Source organism: Pleurodeles waltl, chromosome 6, assembly GCF_031143425.1.
Source record: "Pleurodeles waltl isolate 20211129_DDA chromosome 6, aPleWal1.hap1.20221129, whole genome shotgun sequence".
In the NCBI taxonomy this organism is placed as follows: Eukaryota; Metazoa; Chordata; class Amphibia; order Caudata; family Salamandridae; genus Pleurodeles; species Pleurodeles waltl.
This window is the reverse complement of record NC_090445.1, coordinates 82,812,081-82,837,784: the sequence shown is the minus strand read 5'-3', so window position 1 is coordinate 82,837,784 and position 25,704 is coordinate 82,812,081. Positions and strand designations below refer to the sequence as shown.

Sequence of the window (25,704 nt, the reverse complement as noted above, 5' to 3'; positions counted from 1 at the left end):
CGCCCAACGTGGGGTTCGAACCCACGACCCTGAGATTAAGAGTCTCATGCTCTACCTACTGAGCTAGCCAGGCTGCTGTGCCTATGACATTTCACACATCCTCTATGTGTTCTTTGTGAGGAAGTAGTGTGTGGTTATCCCAGGAGGCCCCTTTGTTTCATTTTCTCTGCTGCTGACTCGACACAGGCACCTTTCTCTTTCTCCATCTCTCGCTCTACCCCAGTCTTATGTCCCCATCAGTCTTTCTGGAGCTCACTCTGGTACATACATGCATCTGTCCTCTCAACCTGTCTCTGGGCACATGCTTAAATGTCCAGTAGAGAACAGAGTAAACTCTCCCTGTTTCGCGAGGTGGCAGTCAGCCTCCAGAGCCGTGTTCCGGAGGCTGCCGGAATGGACGAGCGGTGTAAGGCGCCACATTCAAGAGCAGTATCTTCCCGAGTCCTGTGGTCAAATCCAGCTGCTGACATAAAGTAGTTTTCATACCTACTTTAATCATAACACCAGCGGGGATGAGACCTTAAACTCCTCTTTTTGAAAGGATGGGGGGCGACAGGACGGACCGGAGCGGACTCCGAGCTCGCTGTAAGCACGGGCGGCTCAGGCTAGGAAAGGGCGCAGGAAAGGCTCGGCCTAGGACCGCTGCCAGCGGCGCCTCCCAGGGTGGGAAGTTGTTCGTTGTGTGGAGTCCTGTGGGAATCGTGAGGCAAACTGCAGGATGTGTGTGTGTGTAGTTTTAAGCCTCAGCGAAATATCTGAAAAAGGTGAGAGTTAATGTTAAACCCGAAAATGGAGAAGCCTTTAAAAAGCATCACGGCCAACGTGGGGCACAAACCCACAACCTTTAGATTAAGAGTCTCATGCTCTACAGGATGAGCTAGCCGGGATGCTGTGCATTTAATAATTTCACACACCCTCTGTGTGTTCTTTGTGAGGAAGTAGTGTGTGGTTATCCAAGGAGGCCCCTTTGTTTCATTTTCTCTGCTGCTGACTCGACACAGGCACCTTTCTCTTTCTCCATCTCTCGCTCTACCCCAGTCTTATGTCCCCATCAGTCTCTCTGGAGCTCACTCTGATACATACATGCATCTGTCCTCTCAACCTGTCTCTGGGCACATAATTAAATGTCCAGTGGAGAACAGTGTGAACTCTCCCTGTTTCGCGAGGGGGCAGTCAGCCTCCAGAGCTGTGTTCCGGAGGCTGCCGGAATGGCCGAGCGGTGTAAGGCGCCACATTCAAGAGCAGTATCTTCCCCAGTCCTGTGGTCAAAACCCGCTGCTGACATAAAGTAGTTTTCATACCTACTTTAATCATAACACCAACGGGGATGAGACATTAAACTCCTCTTTTTGAAAGGATGCGGGTGGACAGGACGGACCGGAGCGGACTCCGAGCTCGCTGTAAGCACGGGCGGCTCAGGCTAGAAAAGGGCCCAGGAAAGGCTCGGCCTAGGACCGCTCCCAGCGGCGCCTCCCAGGGCGGGAAGTGCTGCGTTGTGTGGAGTCCTGTGGAATTCGTGAGGCAAACTGCAGGATGTGTGTGTGTGTAGTTTTAAGCCTCAGCAAAATATCTGAAAAAGGTGAGAGTTAATGTTAAACCCGAAAATGGAGAAGCCTTTAAAAAGCATCACTCCCAACGTGGGGCTTGAACCCACGACACTGAGATTAAGAGTCTCATGCGCTACTGACTGAGATAGCCGGGCTGCTGTGCCTGTCTTATCTCACACACCCTCTGTGTGTTCTTTGTGAGGCAGTAGTGTGTGGTTATCCCAGGAGGCCCCTTTGTTTCATTTTCTCTGCTGCTGACTCGACACAGGCACCTTTCTCTTTCTCCATCTCTCGCTCTACCCCAGTCTTATGTCCTCATCAGTCTCTCTGTAGCTCACTCTGGTACATACATGCATCTGTCCTCTCAACCTGTCTCTGGGCACATACTTAAATGTCCAGTAGAGAACAGTGTGAACTCACCCTGTTTCGCGAGGTGGCAGTCAGCCTCCAGAGCTGTTTTCTGGAAGCTGCCGGAATGGCCGAGCGGTGTAAGGCGCCACATTCAAGAGCAGTATCTTCCCCAGTCCCGTGGTCAAATCCCGCTGCAGACATAAAGTAGTTTTCATACCTACTTTAATGATAACACCAGCCGGGATGAGACCGTAAAACTCCTCATTTTGAAAGGATGGGGGTGGACAGGACGGACCGGAGTGGACTCCGAACTCGCTGTAAGCACGGGCGGCTCAGGCTAGAAAAGGGCGCAGGAAAGGCTCGGCCTAGGACCGCTCCCAGCGGCGCCTCCCAGGGCGGGAAGTGCTGCGTTGTGTGGAGTCCTGTGGGATTCGTGAGGCAAACTGCAGGATGTGTGTGTGTGTAGTTTTAAGCCTCAGCAAAATATCTGAAAAAGGTGAGAGTTAATGTTAAACCCGAAAATGGAGAAGCCTTTAAAAAGCATCACACCCAACGTGGGGCTCGAACCCACAACCCTGAGATTAAGAGTCTCATGCTCTACCGATTGAGCTAGCCAGGCTGCTGAGCCTGTTATTTCACACACCCTCTGTGTGTTCTTTGTGAGGAAGTAGTGTGTGGTTATCCCAGGAGGCCCCTTTGTTTCATTTTCTCTGCTGCTGATTTGACACAGGCACCTTTCTCTTTCTCCATCTCTCGCTCTATCCCAGTCTTATGTCCCCATCAGTCTCTCTTGAGCTCACTCTGGTACATACATGCATCTGTCCTCTCAACCTGTCTCTGGGCACATACTTAAATGTCCAGTATAGAACAGTGTGAACTCTCCCTGTTTCACGAGCTGGCAGTCAGCTTCCAGAGCCGTGCTCTGGAGGCTGCCGGAATGGTCGAGTGGTGTAAGGTGCCACATTCAAGAGCAGTATCTTCCCCAGTCCCGTGGTCAAATCCCGCTGCTGACATAAAGTAGTTTTCATACCTACTTTAATCATAACACCAGCGGGGATGAGACCTTAAACTCCTCTTTTTGAAAGGACGGGGGGGGGCACAGGACGGACTGGAGCGGACTCCGAGCTCGCTGTAAGCACGGGCGGCTCATTCTAGGAAAGGGCGCAGAAAAAAGGCTCGGCCTAGGACCGCTCCCAGCGGCGCCTCCCAGGGCGGGAAGTGCTGCGTTGTGTGGAGTCCTGTGGGAATCGTGAGGCAAACTGCAGGATGTGTGTGTGTGTAGTTATAAGCCTCAGCAAAATATCTGAAAAAGGTGAGAGTTAATGTTAAACCCGAAAATGGAGAAGCCTTTAAAAAGCATCTAGCCCAACGTGGGGCTTGAACCCACGACCCTGAGATTAAGAGTCTCATGTGCTACCGACTGAGCTAGCCGGGCTGCTGTGCCTGTCTTATTTTACACGCCCTCTGTGTGTTCTTTGTGAGGCAGTAGTGTGTGGTTATCCCAGGAGGCCCCTTTGTTTCATTTTCTCTGCTGCTGACTCGACACAGGCACCTTTCTCTTTCTCCATCTCTCGCTCTACCCCAGTCTTATGTCCCCATCAGTCTTTCTGGAGCTCACTCTGGTACATACATGCATCTGTCCTCTCAACCTGTCTCTGGGCACATGCTTAAATGTCCAGTAGAGAACAGTGTGAACTCTCCCTGTTTCGCGAGGTGGCAGTCAGCCTCCAGAGACGTGTTCCGGAGGCTGCCGGAATGGACGAGCGGTGTAAGGCGCCACATTCAAGAGCAGTATCTTCCCGAGTCCTGTGGTCAAATCCAGCTGCTGACATAAAGTAGTTTTCATACCTACTTTAATCATAACACCAGCGGGGATGAGACCTTAAACTCCTCTTTTTGAAAGGATGGGGGGGGACAGGACGGACCGGAGCGGACTCCGAGCTCGCTGTAAGCACGGGCGGCTCAGGCTAGGAAAGGGCGCAGGAAAGGCTCGGCCTAGGACCGCTGCCAGCGGCGCCTCCCAGGGTGGGAAGTTGTTCGTTGTGTGGAGTCCTGTGGGAATCGTGAGGCAAACTGCAGGATGTGTGTGTGTGTAGTTTTAAGCCTCAGCGAAATATCTGAAAAAGGTGAGAGTTAATGTTAAACCCGAAAATGGAGAAGCCTTTAAAAAGCATCACGGCCAACGTGGGGCACGAACCCACAACCTTTAGATTAAGAGTCTCATGCTTTACAGGATGAGCTAGCCGGGATGCTGTGCATTTAATAATTTCACACACCCTCTGTGTGTTCTTTGTGAGGAAGTAGTGTGTGGTTATCCAAGGAGGCCCCTTTGTTTCATTTTCTCTGCTGCTGACTCGACACAGGCACCTTTCTCTTTCTCCATCTCTCGCTCTACCCCAGTCTTATGTCCCCATCAGTCTCTCTGGAGCTCACTCTGATACATACATGCATCTGTCCTCTCAACCTGTCTCTGGGCACATAATTAAATGTCCAGTGGAGAACAGTGTGAACTCTCCCTGTTTCGCGAGGGGGCAGTCAGCCTCCAGAGCTGTGTTCCGGAGGCTGCCGGAATGGCCGAGCGGTGTAAGGCGCCACATTCAAGAGCAGTATCTTCCCCAGTCCTGTGGTCAAATCCCGCTGCTGACATAAAGTAGTTTTCATACCTACTTTAATCATAACACCAACGGGGATGAGACCTTAAACTCCTCTTTTTGAAAGGATGGGGGTGGACAGGACGGACCGGAGCGGACTCCGAGCTCGCTGTAAGCACGGGCGGCTCAGGCTAGAAAAGGGCCCAGGAAAGGCTCGGCCTAGGACCGCTCCCAGCGGCGCCTCCCAGGGCGGGAAGTGCTGCGTTGTGTGGAGTCCTGTGGAATTCGTGAGGCAAACTGCAGGATGTGTGTGTGTGTAGTTTTAAGCCTCAGCAAAATATCTGAAAAAGGTGAGAGTTAATGTTAAACCCGAAAATGGAGAAGCCTTTAAAAAGCATCACACCCAACGTGGGGCTTGAACCCACGACACTGAGATTAAGAGTCTCATGCGCTACTGACTGAGATAGCCGGGCTGCTGTGCCTGTCTTATCTCACACACCCTCTGTGTGTTCTTTGTGAGGCAGTAGTGTGTGGTTATCCCAGGAGGCCCCTTTGTTTCATTTTCTCTGCTGCTGACTCGACACAGGCACCTTTCTCTTTCCCCATCTCTCGCTCTACCCCAGTCTTATGTCCACATCAGTCTTTCTGGAGCTCACTCTGGTACATACATGCATCTGTCCTCTCAACCTGTCTCTGGGCACATGCTTAAATGTCCAGTAGAGAACAGTGTGAACTCTCCCTGTTTCGCGAGGTGGCAGTCAGCCTCCAGAGTCTTGCTCCGGAGGCTGCTGGAATGACTGAGCGGTGTAAGGTGCCACATTCAAGAGCAGTATCTTCCCCAGTCCTGTGACCAAATCCCCCTACCGACATAAAGTAGTTTTCATACCTACTTTAATCATAACACCAGTGGGGATGAGACCGTAAAACTCCTCTTTTTGAAAGGATGGGGGTGGACAGGACGGACCGGAGCGGACTCAGAGCTCGCTGTAAGCACGGGCGGCTCAGGCTAGGAAAGGGCGCAGGAAAGGCTCGGCCTAGGACCGCTCCCAGCGGCGCCTCCCAGGGCGGGAAGTGCTGTGTTGTGTGGAGTCCTGTGGGAATCGTGAGGCAAACTGCAGGATGTGTGTGTGTGTAGATTTAAGCCTCAGCGAAATATCTGAAAAAGGTGAGAGTTAATGTTAAACCCGAAAATGGAAAAGCCTTTAAAAAGCATCACGTCCAACGTGGGGTTCGAACCCATGACCCTGAGATTAAGAGTCTCATGCTCTACCGACTGAGCTAGCCGGGCTGCTGTGCATATGACATTTCACACACCCTCTGTGTGTTCTTTGTGAGGAAGTAGTGTGTGGTTATCCCAGGAGGCCCCTTTGTTTCATTTTCTCTGCTGCTGACTCGACACAGGCACCTTTCTCTTTCTCCATCTCTCACTCTACCCCAGTCATATGTCCTCATCAGTCTCTCTGGAGCTCACTCTGGTACATACATGCATCTGTCCTTTCAACCTGTCTCTGGGTACATGCTTAAATGTCCAGTAGAGAAGAGTGTGAACTCTCCCTGTTTCGCGAGGTGGCAGTCAGCCTCGAGAGCCGTGTCCCAGAGGCTGCCGGAATGGCCGAGCGGTGTAAGGTGCCACATTCAAGAGCAGTATCTTCCCCAGTCCTGTGGTCAAATCCCGCTGCTGACAAAAAGTAGTTTTCATACCTACTTTAATCATAACACCAGCGGGGATGAGACCTTAAACTCCTCTTTTTGAAAGGATGGGGGGGACAGGACGGACCGGAGCGGACTCCGAGCTCGCTGTAAGCACGGGCGGCTCAGGCTAGGAAAGGGCGCAGGAAAGGCTCGGCCTAGGACCGCTCCCAGCGGCGCCTCCCAGGGCGGGAAGTGCTGCGTTGTGTGGAGTCCTGTGGGAATCGTGAGGCAAACTGCAGGATGTGTGTGTGTGTAGTTTTAACCCTCACCAAAATATCTGAAAAAGGTGAGAGTTAATGTTAAACCCGAAAATGGAGAAGCCTTTAAAAAGCATCACGCCCAACGTGGGGCTTGAACCCACAACCCTGAGATTAAGAGTCTCATGCTCTACCGACTGAGCGAGCCGGGCTGCTGTGCCTATGTCATTTCACACACCCTCTGTGTGTTCTTTGTGAGGAAGTAGTGTGTGGTTATCCCAGGAGGCCCCTTTGTTTCATTTTCTCTGCTGCTGACTTGACACAGGCAGCTTTCTCTTTCTCCATCTCTCGCTCTACCCCAGTCTTATGACCTCATCAGTCTCTCTGTAGCTCACTCTGGTACATACATGCATCTGTCCTCTCAACCTGTCTCTGGGCACATACTTAAATGTCCAGTAGAGAACAGTGTGAACTCTCCCTGTTTCGCGAGGTGGCAGTCAGCCTCCAGAGCTGTTTTCCAGAGGCTGCCGGAATGGCTGAGCGGTGTAAGGTGCCACATTCAAAAGCCGTATCTTCCCCAGTCCTGTGATCAATTCCCGCTACAGATATAAAGTATTTTTCATACCTACTTTAATCATAACACCAGCCGGGATGAGACCGTAAAACTCCTCATTTTGAAAGGATGGGGGTGGACAGGATGGACCGGAGCGGACTCCGAGCTCGCTGTAAGCACGGGCGGCTCAGGCTAGAAAAGGGCGCAGGAAAGGCTCGGCCTAGGACCGCTCCCAGCGGCGCCTCCCAGGGCGGGAAGTGCTGCGTTGTGTGAAGTCCTGTGGGATTGGTGAGGCAAACTGCAGGATGTGTGTGTGTGTGTAGTTTTAAGCCTCAGCAAAATATCTGAAAAAGGTGAGAGTTAATGTTAAACCCGAAAATGGAGAAGCCTTTAAAAAGCATCACACCCAATGTGGGGCTCGAACCCACGACCCTGAGATTAAGAGTCTCATGCTCTACCGATTGAGCTAGCCGGGCTGCTGTGCCTATGTCATTTCACACACCCTCTGTGTGTTCTTTGTGAGGAAGTAGTGTGTGGTTATCCCAGGAGGCCCCTTTGTTTCATTTTCTCTGCTGCTGACTCGACACAGGCACCTTTCTCTTCTCCATCTCTCGCTCTACCCCAGTCTTATGTCCTCACCAGTCTCTCTGGAGCTCACTCTGGTACATACATGCATCTGTCCTCTCAACCTGTCTCTGGGCACATGCTTAAATGTCCAGTAGAGAACAGTGTGAACTCTCCCTGTTTCGCGAGGTGGCAGTCAGCCTCCAGAGTCTTGCTCCGGAGGCTGCCGGAATGACTGAGCGGTATAAGGTGCCACATTCAAGAGCAGTATCTTCCCCAGTCCTGTGATCAAATCCCCCTACCGACATAAAGTAGTTTTCATACCTATTTTAATCATAACACCAGCGGGGATGAGACCGTAAAACTCCTCTTTTTGAAAGGATGGGGGTGGACAGGACGGACCGGAGCGGACTCAGAGCTCGCTGTAAGCACGGGCGGCTCAGGCTAGGAAAGGGCGCAGGAAAGGCTCGGCCTAGGACCGCTCCCAGCGGCGCCTCCCAGGGCGGGAAGTGCTGGGTCGTGTGGAGTCCTGTGGGAATCGTGAGGCAAACTGCAGGATGTGTGTGTGTGTAGCTTTAAGCCTCAGCGAAATATCTGAAAAAGGTGAGAGTTAATGTTAAACCCGAAAATGGAAAAGCCTTTAAAAAGCATCACGCCCAACGTGGGGTTCGAACCCACGACCCTGAGATTAAGAGTCTCATGCTCTACCTACTGAGCTAGCCAGGCTGCTGTGCGTATGACATTTCACACATCCTCTGTGTGTTCTTTGTGAGGAAGTAGTGTGTGGTTATCCCAGGAGGCCCCTTTGTTTCATTTTCTCTGCTGCTGACTCGACACAGGCACCTTTCTCTTTCTCCATCTCTCGCTCTACCCCAGTCTTATGTCCCCATCAGTCTCTCTGGAGCTCACTCTGGTACATACATGCATCTGTCCTCTCAACCTGTCTCTGGGCACATGCTTAAATGTCCAGTAGAGAAGAGTGTGAACTCTCCCTGTTTCGCGAGGTGGCAGTCAGCCTCCAGAGCCGTGTTACAGAGGCTGCCGGAATGGCCGAGTGGTGTAAGGTGCTACATTTAAGAGCAGTATCTTCCCCAGTCCTGTGGTCAAATCCCGCTGCTGACATAAAGTAGTTTTCATACCTACTTTAATCATAACACCAGCGGAGATGAGACCTTAAACTCCTCTTTTTGAAAGGATGGGGGGGGGACAGAACGGACCGGAGCGGACTCCGAGCTCGCTGTAAGCGCGGGCGGCTCAGGCTAGGAAAGGGCGCAGGAAAGGCTCGGCTTAGGACCGCTCCCAGCGGCACCTCCCAGGGCGGGAAGTTCTTCGTTGTGTGGAGTCCTGTGGGAATTGTGAGGCAAACTGCAGGATGTGTGTGTGTGTGTGTAGTTTTAAGCCTCAGCAAAATATCTGAAAAAGGTGAGAGTTAATGTTATACCCGACAATGGAGAAGCCTTTAAAAAGCATCATGCCCAACGTGGGCTTGAACCCACGACCCTGAGATTAAGAGTATCATGCTCTACTGACTGAGCTAGCCGGGCTGCTGTAACCATGAAATTTCACACACCCTCTGTGTGTTCTTTGTGAGGAAGTAGTGTGTGGTTATCCTAGGAGGCCCCTTTGTTTCATTTTCTCTGCTGCTGACTCGACACAGGCACCTTTCTCTTTCACCATCTCTCGCTCTACCCCAGTCTTATGTCCTCATCAGTCTCTCTGGAGCTCACTCTGGTACATACATGCATCTGTCCTTTCAACCTGTCTCTGGGCACATGCTTAAATGTCCAGTAGAGAAGAGTGTGAACTCTCCCTGTTTCGCGAGGTGGCATTCAGCCTCGAGAGCCGTGCTCCGGAGGCTGCTGGAATGGCCGAGCGGTGTAAGGCGCCACATTCAAGAGCAGTATCTTCCCCAATCCTGTGGTCAAATCCCGCTGCTGACATAAAGTAGTTTTCATACCTACTTTAATCATACCACCAGCGGGGATGAGACCTTAAACTCCTCTTTTTGAAAGGATGGGGGGGGACAGAAAAGACCGGAGCGGACTTCGAGCTCGCTGTAAGCACGGGCGGCTCAGGCTAGGAAAGGGCGCAGGAAAGGCTCGGCCTAGGACCGCTCCCAGCGACCCCTCCCAGGGCGGGAAGTGCTGCGTTGTGTGGAGTCCTGTGGGAATCGTGAGGCAAACTGCAGGATGTGTGTGTGTGGAGTTTTAAGCCTCAGCGAAATATCTGAAAAAGGTGAGAGTTAATGTTAAACCCGAAAATGGAGAAGCCTTTAAAAAGCATCACACCCAACGTGGGGCTTGAACCCACGACCCTGAGATTAAGAGTCTCATGTTGTACCGACTGAGCTAGCCGGGCTGCTGTGCCTATGTCATTTCACACACCCTCTGTGTGTTCTTTGTGAGGAAGTAGTGTGTGGTTATCCCAGGAGGCCCCTTTGTTTCATTTTCTCTGCTGCTGACTCGACACAGGCACCTTTCTCTTTCTCCATCTCTCGCTCTACCCCAGTCTTATGTCCTCATCAGTCTCTCTGTAGCTCACTCTGGTACATACATGCATCTGTCCTCTCAACCTGTCTCTGGGCACATACTTAAATGTCCAGTAGAGAACAGTGTGAACTCACCCTGTTTCGCGAGGTGGCAGTCAGCCTCCAGAGCTGTTTTCTGGAGGCTGCCGGAATGGCCGAGCGGTGTAAGGCGCCACATTCAAGAGCAGTATCTTCCCCAGTCCCGTGGTCAAATCCTGCTGCAGACATAAAGTAGTTTTCATACCTACTTTAATCATAACACCAGCCGGGATGAGACCGTAAAACTCCTCATTTTGAAAGGATGTGGGTGGACAGGACGGACCGGAGTGGACTCCGAGCTCGCTGTAAGCACGGGCGGCTCAGGCTAGAAAAGGGCGCAGGAAAGGCTCGGCCTAGGACCGCTCCCAGCAGCGCCTCCCAGGGCGGGAAGTGCTGCGTTGTGTGGAGTCCTGTGGGATTCGTGAGGCAAACTGCAGGATGTGTGTGTGTGTAGTTTTAAGCCTCAGCAAAATATCTGAAAAAGGTGAGAGTTAATGTTAAACCCGAAAATGGAGAAGCCTTTAAAAAGCATCACACCCAACGTGGGGCTCGAACCCACAACCCTGAGATTAAGAGTCTCATGCTCTACAGGATGAGCTAGCCGGGCTGCTGTGCATTTAATAATTTCACACGCCCTCTGTGTGTTCTTTGTGAGGCAGTAGTGTGTGGTTATCCAAGGAGGCCCCTTTGTTTCATTTTCTCTGCTGCTGACTCGACACAGGCACCTTTCTCTTTCTCCATCTCTCGCTCTACCCCAGTCTTATGTCCCCATCAGTCTCTCTGGAGCTCACTCTGATACATACATGCATCTGTCCTCTCAACCTGTCTCTGGGCACAAAATTAAATGTCCAGTGGAGAACAGTGTGAACTCTCCCTGTTTCGCGAGAGGGCAGTCAGCCTCCAGAGCTGTGTTCCGGAGGCTGCCGGAATGGCCGAGCGGTGTAAGGCGCCACATTCAAGAGCAGTATCTTCCCCAGTCCTGTGGTCAAATCCCGCTGCTGACATAAAGTAGTTTTCATACCTACTTTAATCATAACACCAACGGGGATGAGACCTTAAACTCCTCTTTTTGAAAGCATGGGGGTGGACAGGACGGACCGGAGCGGACTCCGAGCTCGCTGTAAGCACGGGCGGCTCAGGCTAGAAAAGGGCCCAGGAAAGGCTCGGCCTAGGACCGCTCCCAGCGGCGCCTCCCAGGGCGGGAAGTGCTGCGTTGTGTGGAGTCCTGTGGAATTCATGAGGCAAACTGCAGGATGTGTGTGTGTGTGTAGTTTTAAGCCTCAGCAAAATATCTGAAAAAGGTGAGAGTTAATGTTAAACCCGAAAATGGAGAAGCCTTTAAAAAGCATCACACCCAACGTGGGGCTTGAACCCACGACACTGAGATTAAGAGTCTCATGGGCTACTGACTGAGATAGCCGGGCTGCTGTGCCTGTCTTATCTCACACACCCTCTCTGTGTTCTTTGTGAGGCAGTAGTGTGTGGTTATCCCAGGAGGCCCCTTTGTTTCATTTTCTCTGCTGCTGACTCGACACAGGCACCTTTCTCTTTCTCCATCTCTCGCTCTACCCCAGTCTTATGTCCACATCAGTCTTTCTGGAGCTCACTCTGGTACATACATGCATCTGTCCTCTCAACCTGTCTCTGGGCACATGCTTAAATGTCCAGTAGAGAACAGTGTGAACTCTCCCTGTTTCGCGAGGTGGCAGTCAGCCTCCAGAGTCTTGCTCCGGAGGCTGCTGGAATGACTGAGCGGTGTAAGGTGCCACATTCAAGAGCAGTATCTTCCCCAGTCCTGTGACCAAATCCCCCTACCGACATAAAGTAGTTTTCATACCTACTTTAATCATAACACCAGCGGGGATGAGACCGTAAAACTCATCTTTTTGAAAGGATGGGGGTGGACAGGACGGACCGGAGCGGACTCAGAGCTCGCTGTAAGCACGGGCGGCTCAGGCTAGGAAAGGGCGCAGGAAAGGCTCGGCCTAGGACCGCTCCCAGCGGCGCCTCCCAGGGCGGGAAGTGCTGTGTTGTGTGGAGTCCTGTGGGAATCGTGAGGCAAACTGCAGGATGTGTGTGTGTGTAGTTTTAAGCCTCAGCAAAATATCTGAAAAAGGTGAGAGTTAATGTTAAACCCGAAAATGGAGAAGCCTTTAAAAAGCATCACACCCAACGTGGGGCTTGAACCCACGACACTGAGATTAAGAGTCTCATGCGCTACTGACTGAGATAGCCGGGCTGCTGTGCCTGTCTTATCTCACACACCCTCTGTGTGTTCTTTGTGAGGCAGTAGTGTGTGGTTATCCCAGGAGGCCCCTTTGTTTCATTTTCTCTGCTGCTGACTCGACACAGGCACCTTTCTCTTTCCCCATCTCTCGCTCTACCCCAGTCTTATGTCCACATCAGTCTTTCTGGAGCTCACTCTGGTACATACATGCATCTGTCCTCTCAACCTGTCTCTGGGCACATGCTTAAATGTCCAGTAGAGAACAGTGTGAACTCTCCCTGTTTCGCGAGGTGGCAGTCAGCCTCCAGAGTCTTGCTCCGGAGGCTGCTGGAATGACTGAGCGGTGTAAGGTGCCACATTCAAGAGCAGTATCTTCCCCAGTCCTGTGACCAAATCCCCCTACCGACATAAAGTAGTTTTCATACCTACTTTAATCATAACACCAGTGGGGATGAGACCGTAAAACTCCTCTTTTTGAAAGGATGGGGGTGGACAGGACGGACCGGAGCGGACTCAGAGCTCGCTGTAAGCACGGGCGGCTCAGGCTAGGAAAGGGCGCAGGAAAGGCTCGGCCTAGGACCGCTCCCAGCGGCGCCTCCCAGGGCGGGAAGTGCTGTGTTGTGTGGAGTCCTGTGGGAATCGTGAGGCAAACTGCAGGATGTGTGTGTGTGTAGATTTAAGCCTCAGCGAAATATCTGAAAAAGGTGAGAGTTAATGTTAAACCCGAAAATGGAAAAGCCTTTAAAAAGCATCACGTCCAACGTGGGGTTCGAACCCATGACCCTGAGATTAAGAGTCTCATGCTCTACCGACTGAGCTAGCCGGGCTGCTGTGCATATGACATTTCACACACCCTCTGTGTGTTCTTTGTGAGGAAGTAGTGTGTGGTTATCCCAGGAGGCCCCTTTGTTTCATTTTCTCTGCTGCTGACTCGACACAGGCACCTTTCTCTTTCTCCATCTCTCACTCTACCCCAGTCATATGTCCTCATCAGTCTCTCTGGAGCTCACTCTGGTACATACATGCATCTGTCCTTTCAACCTGTCTCTGGGTACATGCTTAAATGTCCAGTAGAGAAGAGTGTGAACTCTCCCTGTTTCGCGAGGTGGCAGTCAGCCTCGAGAGCCGTGTCCCAGAGGCTGCCGGAATGGCCGAGCGGTGTAAGGTGCCACATTCAAGAGCAGTATCTTCCCCAGTCCTGTGGTCAAATCCCGCTGCTGACAAAAAGTAGTTTTCATACCTACTTTAATCATAACACCAGCGGGGATGAGACCTTAAACTCCTCTTTTTGAAAGGATGGGGGGGACAGGACGGACCGGAGCGGACTCCGAGCTCGCTGTAAGCACGGGCGGCTCAGGCTAGGAAAGGGCGCAGGAAAGGCTCGGCCTAGGACCGCTCCCAGCGGCGCCTCCCAGGGCGGGAAGTGCTGCGTTGTGTGGAGTCCTGTGGGAATCGTGAGGCAAACTGCAGGATGTGTGTGTGTGTAGTTTTAACCCTCACCAAAATATCTGAAAAAGGTGAGAGTTAATGTTAAACCCGAAAATGGAGAAGCCTTTAAAAAGCATCACGCCCAACGTGGGGCTTGAACCCACAACCCTGAGATTAAGAGTCTCATGCTCTACCGACTGAGCGAGCCGGGCTGCTGTGCCTATGTCATTTCACACACCCTCTGTGTGTTCTTTGTGAGGAAGTAGTGTGTGGTTATCCCAGGAGGCCCCTTTGTTTCATTTTCTCTGCTGCTGACTTGACACAGGCAGCTTTCTCTTTCTCCATCTCTCGCTCTACCCCAGTCTTATGACCTCATCAGTCTCTCTGTAGCTCACTCTGGTACATACATGCATCTGTCCTCTCAACCTGTCTCTGGGCACATACTTAAATGTCCAGTAGAGAACAGTGTGAACTCTCCCTGTTTCGCGAGGTGGCAGTCAGCCTCCAGAGCTGTTTTCCAGAGGCTGCCGGAATGGCTGAGCGGTGTAAGGTGCCACATTCAAAAGCCGTATCTTCCCCAGTCCTGTGATCAATTCCCGCTACAGATATAAAGTATTTTTCATACCTACTTTAATCATAACACCAGCCGGGATGAGACCGTAAAACTCCTCATTTTGAAAGGATGGGGGTGGACAGGATGGACCGGAGCGGACTCCGAGCTCGCTGTAAGCACGGGCGGCTCAGGCTAGAAAAGGGCGCAGGAAAGGCTCGGCCTAGGACCGCTCCCAGCGGCGCCTCCCAGGGCGGGAAGTGCTGCGTTGTGTGAAGTCCTGTGGGATTGGTGAGGCAAACTGCAGGATGTGTGTGTGTGTGTAGTTTTAAGCCTCAGCAAAATATCTGAAAAAGGTGAGAGTTAATGTTAAACCCGAAAATGGAGAAGCCTTTAAAAAGCATCACACCCAATGTGGGGCTCGAACCCACGACCCTGAGATTAAGAGTCTCATGCTCTACCGATTGAGCTAGCCGGGCTGCTGTGCCTATGTCATTTCACACACCCTCTGTGTGTTCTTTGTGAGGAAGTAGTGTGTGGTTATCCCAGGAGGCCCCTTTGTTTCATTTTCTCTGCTGCTGACTCGACACAGGCACCTTTCTCTTCTCCATCTCTCGCTCTACCCCAGTCTTATGTCCTCACCAGTCTCTCTGGAGCTCACTCTGGTACATACATGCATCTGTCCTCTCAACCTGTCTCTGGGCACATGCTTAAATGTCCAGTAGAGAACAGTGTGAACTCTCCCTGTTTCGCGAGGTGGCAGTCAGCCTCCAGAGTCTTGCTCCGGAGGCTGCCGGAATGACTGAGCGGTATAAGGTGCCACATTCAAGAGCAGTATCTTCCCCAGTCCTGTGATCAAATCCCCCTACCGACATAAAGTAGTTTTCATACCTATTTTAATCATAACACCAGCGGGGATGAGACCGTAAAACTCCTCTTTTTGAAAGGATGGGGGTGGACAGGACGGACCGGAGCGGACTCAGAGCTCGCTGTAAGCACGGGCGGCTCAGGCTAGGAAAGGGCGCAGGAAAGGCTCGGCCTAGGACCGCTCCCAGCGGCGCCTCCCAGGGCGGGAAGTGCTGGGTCGTGTGGAGTCCTGTGGGAATCGTGAGGCAAACTGCAGGATGTGTGTGTGTGTAGCTTTAAGCCTCAGCGAAATATCTGAAAAAGGTGAGAGTTAATGTTAAACCCGAAAATGGAAAAGCCTTTAAAAAGCATCACGCCCAACGTGGGGTTCGAACCCACGACCCTGAGATTAAGAGTCTCATGCTCTACCTACTGAGCTAGCCAGGCTGCTGTGCGTATGACATTTCACACATCCTCTGTGTGTTCTTTGTGAGGAAGTAGTGTGTGGTTATCCCAGGAGGCCCCTTTGTTTCATTTTCTCTGCTGCTGACTCGACACAGGCACCTTTCTCTTTCTCCATCTCTCGCTCTACCCCAGTCTTATGTCCCCATCAGTCTCTCTGGAGCTCACTCTGGTACATACATGCATCTGTCCTCTCAACCTGTCTCTGGGCACATGCTTAAATGTCCAGTAGAGAAGAGTGTGAACTCTCCCTGTTTCGCGAGGTGGCAGTCAGCCTCCAGAGCCGTGTTACAGAGGCTGCCGGAATGGCCGAGTGGTGTAAGGTGCTACATTTAAGAGCAGTATCTTCCCCAGTCCTGTGGTCAAATCCCGCTGCTGACATAAAGTAGCTTTCATACCTACTTTAATCATAACACCAGCGGAGATGAGACCTTAAACTCCTCTTTTTGAAAGGATGGGGGGGGGACAGAACGGACCGGAGCGGACTCCGAGCTCGCTGTAAGCGCGGGCGGCTCAGGCTAGGAAAGGGCGCAGGAAAGGCTCGGCTTAGGACCGCTCCCAGCGGCACCTCCCAGGGCGGGAAGTTCTTCGTTGTGTGGAGTCCTGTGGGAATTGTGAGGCAAACTGCAGGATGTGTGTGTGTGTGTGTAGTTTTAAGCCTCAGCAAAATATCTGAAAAAGGTGAGAGTTAATGTTATACCCGACAATGGAGAAGCCTTTAAAAAGCATCATGCCCAACGTGGGCTTGAACCCACGACCCTGAGATTAAGAGTATCATGCTCTACTGACTGAGCTAGCCGGGCTGCTGTAACCATGAAATTTCACACACCCTCTGTGTGTTCTTTGTGAGGAAGTAGTGTGTGGTTATCCTAGGAGGCCCCTTTGTTTCATTTTCTCTGCTGCTGACTCGACACAGGCACCTTTCTCTTTCACCATCTCTCGCTCTACCCCAGTCTTATGTCCTCATCAGTCTCTCTGGAGCTCACTCTGGTACATACATGCATCTGTCCTTTCAACCTGTCTCTGGGCACATGCTTAAATGTCCAGTAGAGAAGAGTGTGAACTCTCCCTGTTTCGCGAGGTGGCATTCAGCCTCGAGAGCCGTGCTCCGGAGGCTGCTGGAATGGCCGAGCGGTGTAAGGCGCCACATTCAAGAGCAGTATCTTCCCCAATCCTGTGGTCAAATCCCGCTGCTGACATAAAGTAGTTTTCATACCTACTTTAATCATACCACCAGCGGGGATGAGACCTTAAACTCCTCTTTTTGAAAGGATGGGGGGGGACAGAAAAGACCGGAGCGGACTTCGAGCTCGCTGTAAGCACGGGCGGCTCAGGCTAGGAAAGGGCGCAGGAAAGGCTCGGCCTAGGACCGCTCCCAGCGACCCCTCCCAGGGCGGGAAGTGCTGCGTTGTGTGGAGTCCTGTGGGAATCGTGAGGCAAACTGCAGGATGTGTGTGTGTGGAGTTTTAAGCCTCAGCGAAATATCTGAAAAAGGTGAGAGTTAATGTTAAACCCGAAAATGGAGAAGCCTTTAAAAAGCATCACACCCAACGTGGGGCTTGAACCCACGACCCTGAGATTAAGAGTCTCATGTTGTACCGACTGAGCTAGCCGGGCTGCTGTGCCTATGTCATTTCACACACCCTCTGTGTGTTCTTTGTGAGGAAGTAGTGTGTGGTTATCCCAGGAGGCCCCTTTGTTTCATTTTCTCTGCTGCTGACTCGACACAGGCACCTTTCTCTTTCTCCATCTCTCGCTCTACCCCAGTCTTATGTCCTCATCAGTCTCTCTGTAGCTCACTCTGGTACATACATGCATCTGTCCTCTCAACCTGTCTCTGGGCACATACTTAAATGTCCAGTAGAGAACAGTGTGAACTCACCCTGTTTCGCGAGGTGGCAGTCAGCCTCCAGAGCTGTTTTCTGGAGGCTGCCGGAATGGCCGAGCGGTGTAAGGCGCCACATTCAAGAGCAGTATCTTCCCCAGTCCCGTGGTCAAATCCTGCTGCAGACATAAAGTAGTTTTCATACCTACTTTAATCATAACACCAGCCGGGATGAGACCGTAAAACTCCTCATTTTGAAAGGATGTGGGTGGACAGGACGGACCGGAGTGGACTCCGAGCTCGCTGTAAGCACGGGCGGCTCAGGCTAGAAAAGGGCGCAGGAAAGGCTCGGCCTAGGACCGCTCCCAGCAGCGCCTCCCAGGGCGGGAAGTGCTGCGTTGTGTGGAGTCCTGTGGGATTCGTGAGGCAAACTGCAGGATGTGTGTGTGTGTAGTTTTAAGCCTCAGCAAAATATCTGAAAAAGGTGAGAGTTAATGTTAAACCCGAAAATGGAGAAGCCTTTAAAAAGCATCACACCCAACGTGGGGCTCGAACCCACAACCCTGAGATTAAGAGTCTCATGCTCTAGCGATTGAGCTAGCCGGGCTGCTGAGCCAATGTCATTTCACACACCCTCTGTGTGTTCTTTGTGAGGAAGTAGTGTGTGGTTATCCCAGGAGGCCCCTTTGTTTCATTTTCTCTGCTGCTGATTTGACACAGGCACCTTTCTCTTTCTCCATCTCTCGCTCTATCCCAGTCTTATGTCCCCATCAGTCTCTCTTGAGCTCACTCTGGTACATACATGCATCTGTCCTCTCAACCTGTCTCTGGGCACATACTTAAATGTCCAGTATAGAACAGTGTGAACTCTCCCTGTTTCACGAGGTGGCAGTCAGCTTCCAGAGCCGTGCTCTGGAGGCTGCCGGAATGGTCGAGTGGTGTAAGGTGCCACATTCAAGAGTAGTATCTTCCCCAGTCCCGTGGTCAAATCCCGCTGCTGACATAAAGTAGTTTTCATACCTACTTTAATCATAACACCAGCGGGGATGAGACCTTAAACTCCTCTTTTTGAAAGGACGGGGGGGGGGACAGGACGGACCGGAGCGGACTCCGAGCTCGCTGTAAGCACGGGCGGCTCAGGCTAGGAAAGGGCGCAGAAAAAGGATCGGCCTAGGACCGCTCCCAGCGGCGCCTCCCAGGGCGGGAAGTGCTGCGTTGTGTGGAGTCCTGTGGGAATCGTGAGGCAAACTGCAGGATGTGTGTGTGTGTAGTTATAAGCCTCAGCGAAATATCTGAAAAAGGTGAGAGTTAATGTTAAACCCGAAAATGGAGAAGCCTTTAAAAAGCATCTAGCCCAACGTGTGGCTTGAACCCACGACCCTGAGATTAAGAGTCTCATGTGCTACCGACTGAGCTAGCCGGGCTCCTGTGCCTGTCTTATTTTACACGCCCTCTGTGTGTTCTTTGTGAGGCAGTAGTGTGTGGTTATCCCAGGAGGCCCCTTTGTTTCATTTTCTCTGCTGCTGACTCGACACAGGCACCTTTCTCTTTCTCCATCTCTCGCTCTACCCCAGTCTTATGTCCCCATCAGTCTTTCTGGAGCTCACTCTGGTACATACATGCATCTGTCCTCTCAACCTGTCTCTGGGCACATGCTTAAATGTCCAGTAGAGAACAGTGTGAACTCTCCCTGTTTCGCGAGGTGGCAGTCAGCCTCCAGAGCCGTGTTCCGGAGGCTGCCGGAATGGACGAGCGGTGTAAGGCGCCACATTCAAGAGCAGTATCTTCCCGAGTCCTGTGGTCAAATCCAGCTGCTGACATAAAGTAGTTTTCATACCTACTTTAATCATAACACCAGCGGGGATGAGACCTTAAACTCCTCTTTTTGAAAGGATGGGGGGGGGACAGGACGGACCGGAGCGGACTCAGAGCTCGCTGTAAGCACGGGCGGCTCAGGCTAGGAAAGGGCGCAGGAAAGGCTCGGCCTAGGACCGCTGCCAGCGGCGCCTCCCAGGGTGGGAAGTTGTTCGTTGTGTGGAGTCCTGTGGGAATCGTGAGGCAAACTGCAGGATGTGTGTGTGTGTGTGTAGTTTTAAGCCTCAGCGAAATATCTGAAAAAGGTGAGAGTTAATGTTAAACCCGAAAATGGAGAAGCCTTTAAAAAGCATCACAGCCAACGTGGGGCGCGAACCCACAACCCTTAGATTAAGAGTCTCATGCTCTACAGGATGAGCTAGCCGGGCTGCTGTGCATTTAATAATTTCACACGCCCTCTGTGTGTTCTTTGTGAGGCAGTAGTGTGTGGTTATCCAAGGAGGCCCCTTTGTTTCATTTTCTCTGCTGCTGACTCGACACAGGCACCTTTCTCTTTCTCCATCTCTCGCTCTACCCCAGTCTTATGTCCCCATCAGTCTCTCTGGAGCTCACTCTGATACATACATGCATCTGTCCTCTCAACCTGTCTCTGGGCACAAAATTAAATGTCCAGTGGAGAACAGTGTGAACTCTCCCTGTTTCGCGAGAGGGCAGTCAGCCTCCAGAGCTGTGTTCCGGAGGCTGCCGGAATGGCCGAGCGGTGTAAGGCGCCACATTCAAGAGCAGTATCTTCCCCAGTCCTGTGGTCAAATCCCGCTGCTGACATAAAGTAGTTTTCATACCTACTTTAATCATAACACCAACGGGGATGAGACCTTAAACTCCTCTTTTTGAAAGCATGGGGGTGGACAGGACGGACCGGAGCGGACTCCGAGCTCGCTGTAAGCACGGGCGGCTCAGGCTAGAAAAGGGCCCAGGAAAGGCTCGGCCTAGGACCGCTCCCAGCGGCGCCTCCCAGGGCGGGAAGTGCTGCGTTGTGTGGAGTCCTGTGGAATTCATGAGGCAAACTGCAGGATGTGTGTGTGTGTGTAGTTTTAAGCCTCAGCAAAATATCTGAAAAAGGTGAGAGTTAATGTTAAACCCGAAAATGGAGAAGCCTTTAAAAAGCATCACACCCAACGTGGGGCTTGAACCCACGACACTGAGATTAAGAGTCTCATGGGCTACTGACTGAGATAGCCGGGCTGCTGTGCCTGTCTTATCTCACACACCCTCTCTGTGTTCTTTGTGAGGCAGTAGTGTGTGGTTATCCCAGGAGGCCCCTTTGTTTCATTTTCTCTGCTGCTGACTCGACACAGGCACCTTTCTCTTTCTCCATCTCTCGCTCTACCCCAGTCTTATGTCCACATCAGTCTTTCTGGAGCTCACTCTGGTACATACATGCATCTGTCCTCTCAACCTGTCTCTGGGCACATGCTTAAATGTCCAGTAGAGAACAGTGTGAACTCTCCCTGTTTCGCGAGGTGGCAGTCAGCCTCCAGAGTCTTGCTCCGGAGGCTGCTGGAATGACTGAGCGGTGTAAGGTGCCACATTCAAGAGCAGTATCTTCCCCAGTCCTGTGACCAAATCCCCCTACCGACATAAAGTAGTTTTCATACCTACTTTAATCATAACACCAGCGGGGATGAGACCGTAAAACTCATCTTTTTGAAAGGATGGGGGTGGACAGGACGGACCGGAGCGGACTCAGAGCTCGCTGTAAGCACGGGCGGCTCAGGCTAGGAAAGGGCGCAGGAAAGGCTCGGCCTAGGACCGCTCCCAGCGGCGCCTCCCAGGGCGGGAAGTGCTGTGTTGTGTGGAGTCCTGTGGGAATCGTGAGGCAAACTGCAGGATGTGTGTGTGTGTAGCTTTAAGCCTCAGCGAAATATCTGAAAAAGGTGAGAGTTAATGTTAAACCCGAAAATGGAAAAGCCTTTAAAAAGCATCACGTCCAACGTGGGGTTCGAACCCACGACCCTGAGATTAAGAGTCTCATGCTCTACCGACTGAGCTAGCCAGGCTGCTGTGCCTATGACATTTCACACACCCTCTGTGTGTTCTTTGTGAGGAAGTAGTGTGTGGTTATCCCAGGAGGCCCCTTTGTTTCATTTTCTCTGCTGCTGACTCGACACAGGCACCTTTCTCTTTCTCCATCTCTCACTCTACCCCAGTCTTATGTCCTCATCAGTCTCTCTGGAGCTCACTCTGGTACATACATGCATCTGTCCTTTCAACCTGTCTCTGGGCACATGCTTAAATGTCCAGTAGAGAAGAGTGTGAACTCTCCCTGTTTCGCGAGGTGGCAGTCAGCCTCGAGAGCCGTGTTCCAGAGGCTGCCGGAATGGCCGAGCGGTGTAAGGTGCCACATTCAAGAGCAGTATCTTCCCCAGTCCTGTGGTCAAATCCCGCTGCTGACATAAAGTAGTTTTCATACCTACTTTAATCATAACACCAGCGGGGATGAGACCTTAAACTCCTCTTTTTGAAAGGATGGGGGGGACAGGACGGACCGGAGCGGACTCCGAGCTCGCTGTAAGCACGGGCGGCTCAGGCTAGGAAAGGGCGCAGGAAAGGCTCGGCCTAGGACCGCTCCCAGCGGTGCCTCCCAGGGCGGGAAGTGCTGCGTTGTGTGGAGTCCTGTGGGATTCGTGAGGCAAACTGCAGGATGTGTGTGTGTGTAGTTTTAAGCCTCAGCAAAATATCTGAAAAAGGTGAGAGTTAATGTTAAACCCGAAAATGGAGAAGCCTTTAAAAAGCATCATACCCAATGTGGGGCTCGAACCCACGACCCTGAGATTAAGAGTCTCATGCTCTACCGATTGAGCTAGCCGGGCTGCTGAGCCTATGTCATTTCACACACCCTCTGTGTGTTCTTTGTGAGGAAGTAGTGTGTGGTTATCCCAGGAGGCCCCTTTGTTTCATTTTCTCTGCTGCTGATTTGACACAGGCACCTTTCTCTTTCTCCATCTCTCGCTCTATCCCAGTCTTATGTCCCCATCAGTCTTTCTGGAGCTCACTCTTGTACATACATGCATCTGTCATCTCAACCTGTCTCTGGACACATACTTAAATGTCCAGTTGTGAGAAGGTAGCCTCTTTCTAGCCTTGTTACCCCCACTTTTGGCCTGTTTGTGAGTGTATGTCAGGGTGTTTGTCACTGTTTTCACTGTCTCACTGGGATCCTGATAGCCAGGCCTCCGTGCTCATAGTGAAAACACTATGTTTTCAGTATGGTTGTTATGTGTCACTGGGATCCTGCTAGTCAGGACCCCAGTGCTCATAGGTTTGTGGCCTATATGTATGTGTCACTGGGACCCTGTCACACAGGGCCCCAGTGCTCATAGGTGTGCATGTATATGTTCCCTGTGTGGTGCCTAACTGTCTCACTGAGGCTCTGCTAACCAGAACCTCAGTGGTTATGCTCTCTCATTACTTTCAAATTGTCACTGACAGGCTAGTGACCATTTTTACCAATTTACATTGGCTTACTGGAACACCCTTATAAGTCCCTAGTATATGGTACTGAAGTACCCAGGGTATTGGGGTTCCAGGAGATCCCTATGGGCTGCAGCATTTCTTTTGCCACCCATAGGGAGCTCTGACAATTCTTACACAGGCCTGCCACTGCAGCCTGAGTGAAATAACGTCCACGTTATTTCACAGCCATTTTACACTGCACTTAAGTAACTTATAAGTCACCTATATGTCTAACCTTTACCTGGTAAAGGTTAGGTGCAAAGTTACTTAGTGTGAGGGCACCCTGGCACTAGCCAAGGTGCCCCCACATTGTTCAGGGCCAATTCCCTGAACTTTGTGAGTGCGGGGACACCATTACACGCGTGCACTACATATAGGTCACTACCTATATGTAGCTTCACAATGGTAACTCCGAATATGGCCATGTAACATGTCTATGATCATGGAATTGCCCCCTCTATGCCACCCTGGCATAGTTGGCACAATCCCATGGTCCCAGTGGTCTGTAGCACAGACCCTGGTACTGCCAAACTGCCCTTCCTGGGGTTTCACTGCAGCTGCTGCTGCTGCCAACCCCTCAGACAGGCAGCTGCCCTCCTGGGGTCCAGCCAGGCCTGGCCCAGGATGGCAGAACAAAGAACTTCCTCTGAGAGAGGGTGTGACACCCTCTCCCTTTGGAAAATGGTGTGAAGGCAGGGGAGGAGTAGCCTCCCCCAGCCTCTGGAAATGCTTTGTTGGGCACAGATGTGCCCAATTCTGCATAAGCCAGTCTACACCGGTTCAGGGACCCCTTAGCCCCTGCTCTGGCGCGAAACTGGACAAAGGAAAGGGGAGTGACCACTCCCCTGACCTGCACCTCCCCTGGGAGGTGTCCAGAGCTCCTCCAGTGTGCTCCAGACCTCTGCCATCTTGGAAACAGAGGTGCTGCTGGCACACTGGACTGCTCTGAGTGGCCAGTGCCACCAGGTGACGTCAGAGACTCCTGCTGATAGGCTCCTTCAGGTGTTAGTAGCCTTTCCTCTCTCCTAGGTAGCCAAACCCTCTTTTCTGGCTATTTAGGGTCTCTGTCTCTGGGGAAACTGTAGATAACGAATGCATGAGCTCAGCCGAGTTCCTCTGCATCTCCCTCTTCACCTTCTGATAAGGAATCGACCGCTGACCGCGCTGGAAGCCTGCAAACCTGCAACATAGTAGCAAAGACGACTACTGCAACTCTGTAACGCTGATCCTGCCGCCTTCTCGACTGTTTTCCTGCTTGTGCATGCTGTGGGGGTAGTCTGCCTCCTCTCTGCACCAGAAGCTCCGAAGAAATCTCCCGTGGGTCGACGGAATCTTCCCCCTGCAACCGCAGGCACCAAAAAGCTGCATTACCGGTCCCTTGGGTCTCCTCTCAGCACGACGAGCGAGGACCCTCGAATCCAGCGATGCTGTCCAAGTGACCCCCACAGTCCAGTGACTCTTCAGCCCAAGTTTGGTGGAGGTAAGTCCTTGCCTCACCTCGCTGGGTTGCATTGCTGGGAACCGCGACTTTGCAGCTACTCCGGCCCCTGTGCACTTCCGGCGGAAATCCTTCGTGCACAGCCAAGCCTGGGTCCACGGCACTCTAACCTGCATTGCACGACTTTCTAAGTTGGTCTCCGGCGACGTGGGACTCCTTTGTGCAACTTCGGCAAGCACCGTTTCACGCATCCTCGTAGTGCCGGTTTCTGGCACTTCTCCGGGTGCTACCTGCTTCAGTGAGGGCTCTTTGTCTTGCTCGACGTCCCCTCTCTTTGCAGGTCCAATTTGCGACCTCCTGGTCCCTCCTGGGCCCCAGCAGCGTCCAAAAACGCAAACGCACGATTTGCGTGTAGCAAGGCTTGTTGGCGTCCTTCCGGCGGGAAAACACTTCTGCACGACTCTCCAAGGCGAGTGGGATCCGTCCACCAAAGGGGAAGTCTCTAGCCCTTTTCGTTCCTGCAGAAACCTCAGCTTCTTCTGTCCAGTCGAAGCTTCTTTCCACCCGCAGCTGGCATTTCCTGGGCATCTGCCCATCTCCGACTTGCTTGTGACTTTTGGACTTGGTCCCCTTGTTCCACAGGTACCCTAGATTGGAAATCCACAGTTGTTGCATTGCTGGTTTGTGTCTTTCCTGCATTATTCCTCTAACACGACTCTTTTGTCCTTAGGGGAACTTTGGTGCACTTTGCACTCACTTTTCAGGGTCTTGGGGAGGGTTATTTTTCTAACTCTCACTATTTTCTAATAGTCCCAGCGACCCTCTACAAGGTCACATAGGTTTGGGGTCCATTCGTGGTTCGCATTCCACTTCTGGAGTATATGGTTTGTGTTGCCCCTATCCCTATGTCTCCCCATTGCATCCTATTGTAACTATACATTGTTTGCACTGTTTTCTAAGACTATACTGCATATTTTTGCTATTGTGTATATATATCTTGTGTATATTTCCTATCCTCTCACTGAGGGTACACTCTAAGATACTTTGGCATATTGTCATAAAAATAAAGTACCTTTATTTTTAGTATAACTGTGTATTGTGTTTTTATATGATATTGTGCATATGACACTAAGTGGTACTGTAGTAGCTTCACACGTCTCCTAGTTCAGCCTAAGCTGCTCTGCTAAACTACCATTATCTATCAGCCTAAGCTGCTAGACACCCTATACACTAATAAGGGATAACTGGGCCTGGTACAAGGTGCAAGTACCCCTTGGTACTCACTACAAGCCAGTCCAGCCTCCTACATTGGTTGTGCAGTGGTGGGATAAGTGCTTGAGACTACTTACCACTCTTGTCATTGTACTTTTCATAAGAGAAAAATATACAAAACAAGGTCAGTGTATATACACATAGCCAAAAAGTTTTGCATTTCCTCTTTTCACTCTTTTCTAAGTGCTGAAAAGTACTTCTAAAACTTTCAAAAAGTTCTTAAAAGTTTAAAAAGTTTTTTTCTGTCTTTCCAAAAAGTTCTGA

The 25,704-nt window shown here is 51.6% G+C and overlaps 4 non-coding genes across 4 annotated transcripts; all 4 read right to left on the bottom strand.

Annotated features, from left to right (window-relative positions):
• TRNAK-CUU (transfer RNA lysine (anticodon CUU)) lies at positions 1-73 on the bottom strand. The gene has a single exon. It is a non-coding gene; the product is annotated as a tRNA-Lys (tRNA).
• An 8,075-nt stretch (positions 74-8,148) lies between these two features.
• Positions 8,149-8,221, bottom strand: TRNAK-CUU (transfer RNA lysine (anticodon CUU)). The gene has a single exon. It is a non-coding gene; the product is annotated as a tRNA-Lys (tRNA).
• A 7,265-nt stretch (positions 8,222-15,486) lies between these two features.
• On the bottom strand, positions 15,487-15,559 carry TRNAK-CUU (transfer RNA lysine (anticodon CUU)). Its single transcript has one exon. It is a non-coding gene; the product is annotated as a tRNA-Lys (tRNA).
• A 5,642-nt stretch (positions 15,560-21,201) lies between these two features.
• Positions 21,202-21,274, bottom strand: TRNAK-CUU (transfer RNA lysine (anticodon CUU)). The gene has a single exon. It is a non-coding gene; the product is annotated as a tRNA-Lys (tRNA).
• Between the last annotated feature and the right edge of the window lie 4,430 nt (positions 21,275-25,704).